This window comes from Meles meles, chromosome 4, assembly GCF_922984935.1.
Source record: "Meles meles chromosome 4, mMelMel3.1 paternal haplotype, whole genome shotgun sequence".
Classification (NCBI taxonomy): domain Eukaryota; kingdom Metazoa; phylum Chordata; class Mammalia; order Carnivora; family Mustelidae; genus Meles; species Meles meles.
Genome location: NC_060069.1, coordinates 117,105,199 through 117,116,153, shown reverse-complemented (window position 1 = coordinate 117,116,153; position 10,955 = coordinate 117,105,199). Strand labels below are relative to the sequence as shown.

Genomic DNA, 10,955 nt, shown 5'->3' with positions numbered 1-10,955 from the left:
AGAACAGGAATGAGTTGGTAAAAATACATATTTATTTCCTTGGATATCCCAAGTAATTTTCTCTAAAGATGAAAGGCCTTTCATAATCCTTTGTGATCTTCATAGAATTCCTGAGATATATTTGACATATCTGTTGTATGCTCTTTTCAAGCATTCATTCCACTGGGAGGGTATATGAAAACTTTTTGCTCAGTTAAAAAAAATGTGTATACATGAAGATTGATAGTGAATTTATTTTGAGGATCATTAAACAAAAAGTGACATGATATTGTTAGTCAACATTGAACCAAATATGGGAGGACTAGATTTGTACAGTATTCTTGTATAAATTCATAAAGACAAACCTTTTCTTCTGTAAGCATCCTTCTTGGAATTGCAAAAATACTCATGGGAATAGTGATTTTCAGAGTGGAGCTTATAAAACTGACATTTTGAGGGGAATGACTATTCCCTAGAGGTTTGGGTGCCTGAATCCAGAGATACTGGGGAGAGTTTGAAAAAGCTCCTCTCTTTGTTATAAAAAGAAAAATTTGGAAGGAAAATTATACACACTCTAAATTAGAATCTTACATCTCCAGAATTCCTATCTCAACAGAGAAGGTAGATATGACTGAGGATAACTACTCCTTGACCACTGAATTTATACTCATAGGATTTACAGATCACCAAGAGTTGAAAGGCCTCCTGTTTGTGGTGTTTCTCACTATCCATGTGATATCTATGGTGGGGAATCTTGGCCTGGTGGCATTGCTTTTTATGAGCATTGACTTCACACACCAATGTACATCTTTCTGAACAACCTGATTTTGGTGGATTCCTGTTGTTCCTGTGCCATTACCCCCAAAATGTTAGAGAAATTCTGTTCTAATGATAGAATTATTTCCCTTTATGAATGTATAGCATGATTTTATTTTTTCTGCCCTGCTGAAACTACAGGCTACTTTATCCTGGCAGCAATGGCCTATGATCGCTATATGGCCTTATGTAGCCCACTGCAGTATCACAACAGGATGTTAAAAAAAGTGTGAATTCAGATGACCACAGAAGCCTACATAGCTGGAAACCAGCATTCCATAATTTATGTGGGGTTTCTCTTTAAGTTAACTTTCTGTGGGTCAAATGAAATTAATCACTTTTTTTGTGATGTTTATCCATTATACAGACTTTCCTGTGTTGACCCTTATATCAATGAATTGATGATATTTATCCCTTCAGGTTCAGTAAAAGTCTTCACCATCGGTAGTGTCTTAATATCTTACTTCTACATTCTCTTTACTGTTTTCAAAATGAAATCCAAAGAGGGAAGGGGCAAAGCCTTATCTACTTGTGCATCCCACTTTCTCTCTGTCTCAATATTCTATGGTTCTCTTCTCTTTGTGTACATTCGACCACATTCATTTAAAGAAGAGGATGATGAAGCTATACCTGGTGCTGTTTTTTATACTCTAGTGATCCCTTAATTGAATCCTCTTATTTATAGTCTAAGAAATACGGAAGTAATAAATGCTATGAAAAAAATTACAAAGAATATTTTATAACATTCTAAAAGAAATATCTTCCCCTGTGGAAAATTAATTTAAATTTGAAAAAAAATGCTTTTCAAAATCATGGAATATTGAGAAAGTAGAAAAAGACCACTTTGTCCATAGACTATTCAGTTACTAAAACATGATATTATAGGAGTGAAATAAGTTCAACAAGGAGAGATTTGGTATAATGTATTGCAAAATCTAAGCTCTAGCTCCCAGCAAGATTTAACTATATAATTCTTCTTCAGGTCACACACTATGCCACAAAAATATTAGCTAAACTGTTAGCTAATTGTTTCAATGGGTAATGAATTACAATTTTCAACAAATAACAACAAATGCTATAAATAGAAGTCAGTTAGATAAAGATCACCTCCAATTAAATTCATTTAAAACAATGACTCTTGGAAAACCAAAAAAAAATTAAAAAATAATATTTTGACAAATTTCTGGAATTCCAAAGCATAATCTTACAATCTCTGGCACATTCCACGCTCTCAAGAATCAATCCCTTCTTAAACAACACCAACTGTCAGAAGTAAACTGTCTATTTTTGATTCTTAATTTTCTTTGAGTTTATATAAGAGAAGATATTTGAATATTAGTTCACACAGAATATTCTCAAATTAAGAATATGTTCACCTTTAAGAGGGGAAATTTTGTTACATATATTTTACCACAATTAAAAAATGTTGAAACCAAGAAAAGAATGCTGTAAAAATGTACACTAAAAAAAGACTGTTTTCATCTTTAGTGTTACTCAGTTTTACTTTCAAGTTCTCTGAAATAGAGTATCTGTATACCAGTGATTTAGCACTCTGTAGTTGCCGTAAATGATATTTATGGATTAGATGTCCATATGGATTTGGCTGTTTTCATATAATTTCATTAGGGTGTCCATTAGGGTGTATACTAAAGTAAACGAAGGCATTTTTCTCTCTGATATTATTTGTCTTGTTTGTTACCAGGAGTTCCACCAACCTATACTTATTCCAGTGTAAATTACTGATACAGTCACAGCAATAACAAAAAGGTGGAGTTGCTATAAAGCATAAATGAGGCACAAAATAGTGACAATTCTAAATTCCTAAACAAAAATATTTATTGATCATTTATATATGCAAATATGAAAGAAAACCATTTATTACTGAGAACATGTTATCTGCTGGGCACAAAACTACAACTTTCATATATATTACCTACAAATTGGTTAGAAATGATTTTTCATACATCTTCTTAGCAAAATCCTCATACTTTGAAACATTGAGTGGCTTGCTCAAGTTCAGCCAGGTGACTGAGATAAAGCTAGAATTTGTATCAATGACACTTGGGAATTCAGAAAATGGAGATGCTTCTCCCCTGGGCTATTTAGACCTTAGTCAGCATCAGAAGTTAGGTGTGCCTTAAAAATGATTTTAAAATATGATGTTTTGAGGAAAAAATGAATGAGGATGACCACAGTTAATGTTTATGGAAATTAGTGTTACACTGGGAACTGGGGTGAAGGAGATGAACCATGGAAAGCGTCAGAAAGCTGACAAAACTTTTGTTAAAAGCTGTTGCAGAATATGGGAAATAAGGGTGGGAGGTAATCAGGTTACTGAGAATCTTCAAAGCCAACCATTAAGAATCTGAATTTATCGGGGCACCTGGGTGGCTCAGTGGGTTAAAGCCTCTGCCTTCAGCTTGTGTCATGAATCCAGGGTCCTGGGATAGAGCCTGGAATAGGGCTCTCTGCTCAGCAGGGAGCCTGCTTCCTCCTCTCTCTCTCTGCCTGGCTCTCTGCCTACTTTGATCTCTATCTGTCAAATAAATAAATAAAATCTTAATATATATATATATTATATATACTATATAATATATATAAATATAATATTATATATACTATATAATAATATATAATATAATATTATATATATATTGCATATAATATATATATATGGTGTATATATATATATATATATATATATATATAATATAAAAAGAAGTATCTGAATTTATCTCAGAACCTCAGATACTAAATACTTCCTAGAACCAGGTAATATGATTGTATTTTTCAAAAGTAATCTGGTGATCAGAATGATGCTAGAAGCAATAAGGTTAACTTCAATAGAATTCTTATAATAGAATTATTATAAGAATAATAGTAATTCTATAGTAATAGAATATAGTAATAGAATTACTATACAGAATTCTTATACTAGACGATGAGAGTTGAAATTGGAGGATAAAAGAAGAGGAGTGCACAAATATAAGCAACATTCTAAAGGGAAAATAATGTGTTATAACTACTGGATAATAAAATGAAGGCCTATCTTCTTCTTGAGAGTACCAACCATGTTATAACTGATTCCCTTCACTAATATTTAAAAATGTACCTAACACTTTTGGACATTCATTAACCATTTCTTTAATATATTTTAAGATAATCATTTAAGTTAATATGTAATAGATTTGTTATTTTTATTTTTAACAAGTCAATAAATATTTTTATTTTTTTGGTTTTAGTTTATAATATTTCAAGTACTGTTAGATAATACCCACAGACACAAAGCTCTACAAGGTCCTAAACACTTTTTTTAAAATTTATTTTTATTTGTTTATTTACAGCATAAGAGTGTTCATTGTTTTGGCATCACACCCAGTGCTCCATGCAGTACGTGCCCTCCCTATTACCCACCACCTGGTTCCTCAACCTCCCACCCCCCCCACCCCCCTGCTGCCCCTTCATAACCCTCTGGTTGTTTTTCAGAGTCCATAGTCTCTCATGGTTCATCTCCCCTTCCAGTTTCCCTCAACTCCCTCTCCTCTCCATCTCCCCATGTCCTCCATGTTATTTGCTATGCTCCACAAATAAGTGAGACCATATGATACTTGACTCTCTCTGCTTGACTTATTTCACTCAGCATAATTTCTTCCAGTCCCGTTCATGTTGCTACAAAAGTTGGGTATTCGTCCTTTCTGATGGAGGCATAATACTCCATTGTGTTCAGGAACACGACAAGGATGCCCACTCTCACCACTCTTGTTCAACATAGTATTAGAAGTTCTTCGCAGATGACATGATTCTTTATATGGAAAACCCCAAAGACTCCACCCCCAAACTACTAGAACTCATACAGCAATTCAGTAACGTGGCAGGATACAAAGTCAATGTACAGAAATCAGTGGCTTTCTTATACACCAACAATGAAAATACAGAAAGGGAAATTAGAGAATCAATTCCATTTACTATAGCACCAAGAACCATAAGATACCTGGGAATAAACCTAACCAAAGAAGTAAAGGACCTGTACTCGAGGAACTACAGAACACTCATGAAAGAAATTGAAGAAGACACAAAAAGATGGAAGACTGTTCCATGCTCTTGGATTGGAAGAATAAACATTGTTAAAATGTCTATACTGCCTAGAGCAATCTATACTTTTAATGCCATTCCGATCAAAATTCCACCAGTATTTTTCAAATAGCTGGAGCAAATAATCCTAAAATTTGTATGGAGCCAGAAGAGACCCCGAATTGCTCAGGAAATGTTGAAAAACAAAAACAAAACTGGCGGCATCACGTTACCCGATTTCAAGCTTTACTACAAAGCTGTGATCACCAAGACAGCGTGGTACTGGCATAAAAACAGACACATAGACCAGTGGAACAGAGTGGAGAGCCCAGATATGGACCCTCAACTCTATGGTCAAATAATCTTCGACAAAACAGGAAAAAATATTCAATGGAAAAAAGACAGTCTCTTCAATAAATGGTGCTGGGAAAACTGGACAGCGATATGTAGAAGAATGAAATGTGACCATTCTCTTACACCGTACACAAAGATAAACTCGAAATGGATAAAAGACCTCAACGTGAGACAGGAATCTATCAGAATCCTAAACACTTTTTTAAGGGTGTAAATGAATCCAGATACTCGAGTTTCACGAATGATGTTTCTTTATATCCAATCTCTATTTTAGGGGATATTTTCAGTTGTCAGATTCACATGCATTGATCCCTTTCCCTTTTCCAAGCATACCACAAGATCTGTTTACATATTTCTGCACCACCCAGTAGTGCACTTAGTAACACTGAGGCCTAGAGGTATGCTAAGGAAAGAGTCTGTGACTTATTTGGGGCCAGTGAGACCAAAGATGGAATTTTGTGGAAGTTTCTGGGAAATATGTTTACTTTGTTTTAAAAGAGATCCACAAAAATGTAGTCTTCCTCTGAATGTCATGTTTTGTGGATATGAAGTCTGGCACAGTCTACAAAAATTTTGCCATCAAAAAAGACACCAGCCTGGAGGTGAAGTCAATACACATGGAGGGCATAGCTGAGGGAATCACAGATAAGCAGACCCAGGGTTTCTGGAATTATCCACCCCCTCTCATTTCAAAATCCAATAGATCTCCTTCCAGTTAACCTTGTTTGGAAAAAATGCTTTTAATGCAACTGAATAAATATTAACAGATACACTTATGTCTCTTGTCTCATCTCTCATTTTTGCTTTGTTTATTTATTTTTTTAATCTTTCTTTTTTTTTAATTTCCTCTAGCCCCACTGAAAAAATGGTGAAAAAAGAGGTTTCCTAATTTGTCTACAGAAATATTAAGGTGGAGCCCAGGGATCAAATTGAGGGATCCAATCCAAATTCCATGTTTTTAACCACTAAGTTATATTGTACACAATATAGAGAAGTGAAAGTAGAAGGAGAGGAAAACTTTAAAAAACTAAGTTGCTAAGTGGGTAGAGAAACAGGGCAGAGAGTCAAGAAAAATGAGAATCAATGACATTTTACTCCAGACTTCTTTTGGAAAAATTTCATACCTACAGAAAAGTTGAGAAAATGCCCATGAATTTTGAAAATCATGATTAGTAATTATTGACATTTCACCACATTTGCCTAAATATCCACCTGGAAAATGTGTATACATACATATCGAATACAGGTATATATATGTGACTATACATATATATGAGATTATGATAGTTTACCCCAAATTCTTCAATATATATCTCAAAAGAACAAAGATATTTCATCCACTGTCATATCATTTTTTAAAGATTTTATTTAATTATTTGAGAGAGAGAGAGCAAGAGGGAGCACAAGTGGGAAAGGGAAAAGCAGGAGCCTTCGGTGCATGGGGCTTGATCCTAGGACCCCAGGATCATGACTGGAGCTAAAGGCACAGACTTAACTAAATGAGCCACCCAGGCACCCCATCATATCATTACCACCCCCAAGCAATTTAACAACACCTAATATGATGTTCACACTAAATTTTTTCCCAAATTGTCCTTCTTAGAAATATATTTTTTCATCAAGTATTCAATTAAATGCTACTACTTGGGGTATTATCATTTTTCAATCTCCTGTAATCTAGAACAAACCCCTTGCTTTTTTCTCCTTTCATGACATTTAAAAAATTTTAAATCTTTGTGTCAGACATCAAGTAAAATATCCCACCATATCTATTTTTGTGATGTTTCCTCATGATTAGATTAGGTTAAATAATTCAGCCATCACAAGTGTGCTCTTTTAACATGAGGCCTATGACATTAGCTTGCCTTGTTAACTGAATCCAATTACTGATTACTTCATTAAGGTGGTACCATCACCATCTGCTCTACAATAAAGATAACCTATTTCCTTCCTATGAAAATCTAATCTGTAGGGTAGTACCTGGACACCAGATGAATTTCTTGTTCCCTAATAATTTTTCATCAACAGTTTTAGCATCCAATGACAATATTTTTTGAATCGATTATTATCATTGGGAGAGAAATCTGGTGATTGTTTTCCCCAAGTGTTCTCTGGCTGCATTCTGAGAAACGAGAATTTTTTTTAAATTTGAACAGTTATGGATTTATAGAAAATAATAAAGATAGTATAGGGAATTCCCATATCTGACACACCCATCTTCCTATATCATTAATATCCTACATTGGTATGGTAATTTTGTTATAATTAGTGAGTCAATATTGATATATTGTGATAAAGTGAAATTCATACTTGATTCAGATTTCCATAGTTCAATCTAGTGTCCTTGCATCCAGAATACCATTCGGCATATCACTATAGTCATCACGTCCCTTTAGTCATCAGGTGTCTGGGACAGCTTTTCAACATTCCTTGTTTTTGAAGTCCTCAGTAAGTTTTGAGAAGTACTAATTGGGCATTTTGTAGAATGTCTCTCAAATGGGATTCTTCTGATGTTTTCTCCTGATTATACTGGGGGGATAGTTTTTGAGGAGAAAGACCCCAGAGGTAAATCACCATTTTCATTACATCCTGTCAGTGGAAACTACTGTCCTCATCACTTGTAACTCTTGATGTTGATCCTGACCACCTGGTTGAGGTAGTGTTGTTAGGTTCCCCGTGGTGAAGCTGCTTTGTCTCCACCCTCTCTTACTGTGTTCTGTGTAAGGAAGTAACTATCCACAGTCCACACTTACAGAGAGGAAAGAAATGGACCACCTTCCTGGGGCAAAGTATCTATACAAACTGGAATTCTTCTGCATGGAAGATTTATCTAGTCACCTCACTTATTTGTATATTCAATCCTCTATTTACATAAGTATGGAATCATGGATATTTATTTTATACTTTGATAACATTACACAGTACCTTATTAATTTTGCTGCTCAAATCATTGGAGATTTGGCCATAGTGAGCTGTTTCCATTGGCTCCTTTGTCCCTTTGACATACATGCATCGTTTTGTATGCAGGGTGGGTTTGCATTTGTTTGTGTTTAGCTTTTGTGTTTTGTTGTTGTTGTTCCAAGATGTTCCAGGCTCATCTTGCATAATTACTTCCTGGCCTAGTCACTGAATCGGCTATTTCTCCAAGTAGATCTAATTCCTTTGACTGGAAAATGATATTAAGAACAAAAATGGGCCATAGGTATGCTAATTGTTCCTGCAATGTCATTGCTTCTGGGATCTGTCAGCTGGAAGAGTGAGGATATGTATGTGTGTTCCTGTCATTCATTATCTCACCAGTAACTGGTATTTTTTTTATTTTTTAAATTTTAACCAATCTTGTAGATATGCCATTATTGTTTTAATTTGCAATTTTCTATGGCAAATAATGTGTAGGAGATTTTCATATGCTTATTTACCATCTATATTTCTTCTTTGATAATATGCTAGTTCAGGGGGCACCTGGGTGGCTCAGTGGGTTAAAGCCTCTGCCTTGGCTCAGGTCATGATCCCAAGGTTCTGGGATTGAGCCCCACATCTGGCTCTCTGCACAGTGGGGAGCCTGCTTCATCCTCTCTCTCTCTCTCTGCCTGTCTCTCTGCCTACTTGTGATCTTTGGCTATCAAATAAATAAATAAAATCTTAAAAAAAAAAGCTTGCTCAGAACACTTGCCCAATTTTTTTTTGGATTGTTTGTGTACTTTCTGTTCATTGTTTATCAACACACAACTTGCTTTTTTTTTTAATACAAGTCTTTAATCAGAAACATGTTTTCCTGGTATTCCCAAAAGCACATGCTGACGCACTTAGTGCTGGCTTTATTTCCCTGAGGATATGTCTCCTCATTTTTTTCTTTCCTTCGTCCTTTGGATTGCATACTATCTGTTGATAAAACTTCAATTTCACAGACCTTTCTTCTGTAAGTTTAAATCTACAGTTGAGTTTCTTCAGTGATTTTTTAAAATTGAGTTGTGAACTCCCATGCAATAATCATAAAGATCAAGACATGGAATATTAGATTCACATAAGAGGTTTCCTGTGTGTATTTTTCAATCCCAACCTCCTTCCTTGACCTCTTGTCTCCAAAAAATGGCATTCTTCTTTCCTCATTCTTAATTCTTTACTTTCTATTCATTTTTTTTTTATTTGCTCCTATTTCAATGGCTATAACATTCATTATGAAACTGAATACAAGTGATGACAATAGACATCCTAGTGTCACTCCTGAATTCAAAAGGAACCATACACTGTTTACTATTATGGCTATATTTATTTAAGTTATTGATACTTAACTTTTTTATTAAAGAACTTCTTTTTAATTCCAAATTTGTTAAATGTTTTTTTCATAGAAGATGACTAAATTTATTGTGCCTCCATCAGAAAGTATGAATACTCAACTTTTCTATCAACATGGATGGGACTGGAAGAGATTATCTTGAGAGAAATAAGTCAAGCAGAGAGAGTCAATTGTCATTTGGTTTTGCTTATTTGTGGAGCATAAGAAATCACATGGAGGGCCTAGGGAGATGGAGAGGAGAAGTGAGTTGGGGGAAATTGGAGGGGGAGAGAAACCATGAGAGACTGTGGACTCTGAGAAACAAACTAAGGGTGTTGGAGGGGAGGGTGGTGGGAGGTTAGGTGAGCCTGGTGGTGGGTATTATGGAGGGCACCGGGTGTGGTGTATAAACAATTAATTCTGAAAACTGAAAAGAAATTAAAAATAAGTAAATATTTTTTTAAAAAGATGATTAAATCTGACCAAACTTTTTTTTTGCATCTTTTTAAACTGCCATATTATTTTCTTTTAATCTAATAATGAGACAAATTACACTGTTCAATTTTCAAGCACTAAAGCATCCTTAAATCCGTGGAAGACACCACTTTGGTCATATTATATTTTTCACAGAATGCAAGATTCGTTTGCCAATTTGAAGAATCTGAGGAGATATAAGTTTATGACTCAGACTGTCCTACAATTTTCCTTTTTCATGTCCAGGTTGTGGTAACCTCATAGATGAATTTGGGATTATATCCTCTCTTTGGATTTTCTGTTTTTAACCAGTGCAGTATTCATGAGAAAGATTGTAAGCTTCCAAATGACATTATGTTCCTTAATTTAGTAACATTCATTAGTACTGGCAGTTGTTTGAGAGGTTCTATGGATAGTCCCAAGGACCTATGACTGATCTTTGCCAAACTAATCTATTCTTGCTAGAATGTATCTTTGACGTTGCCAATTATATGACAGGCATTTAAGGTATTAAAATATTTGGTTTCCTTTAGTGATGAGAGCTGGCTCTCTCAAAATACTCTAATGGACCAACCATTTTCTCTTGAAATAACTGTAGTTGTTAGTTTCCAATGAATATATTTTCTGATAATTCCAAAATCACATTATTCATTGCTAGAGGCTGAGGGTTCAGTGGAAAACTTTTACCAAAAATTCTAGTTTGCACACATAGGGATATTTGCTTAAGAAGTCATTTGGGTGATATGACCATTAAAACAATGTTTAGGATATAGACTGCTCAACAGATCTCAGAGCGTGTTTTTGTTCCAGACTAAATTGAAAAATATATTTAATTTTGCTTTGTTATGCCCAAGAAGAGAATTAAGAATGGAACATGGGGTGTGTCTGGGTGGCTCAGTTGGTTAAACATCTGACGTTGGCTCAGATCATGATCTCAGGATCCTTGGATCAAGCCTCAAGTTGGGCTTCATGCTCAGCAGGGACT

The 10,955-nt window shown here is 34.9% G+C and overlaps 1 pseudogene; it reads left to right on the top strand.

Annotated features, from left to right (window-relative positions):
* Positions 1 to 606: 606 nt before the first annotated feature.
* LOC123940521 lies at positions 607 to 1,538 on the top strand (annotated as a pseudogene).
* The last annotated feature ends 9,417 nt before the right edge of the window (positions 1,539 to 10,955 follow it).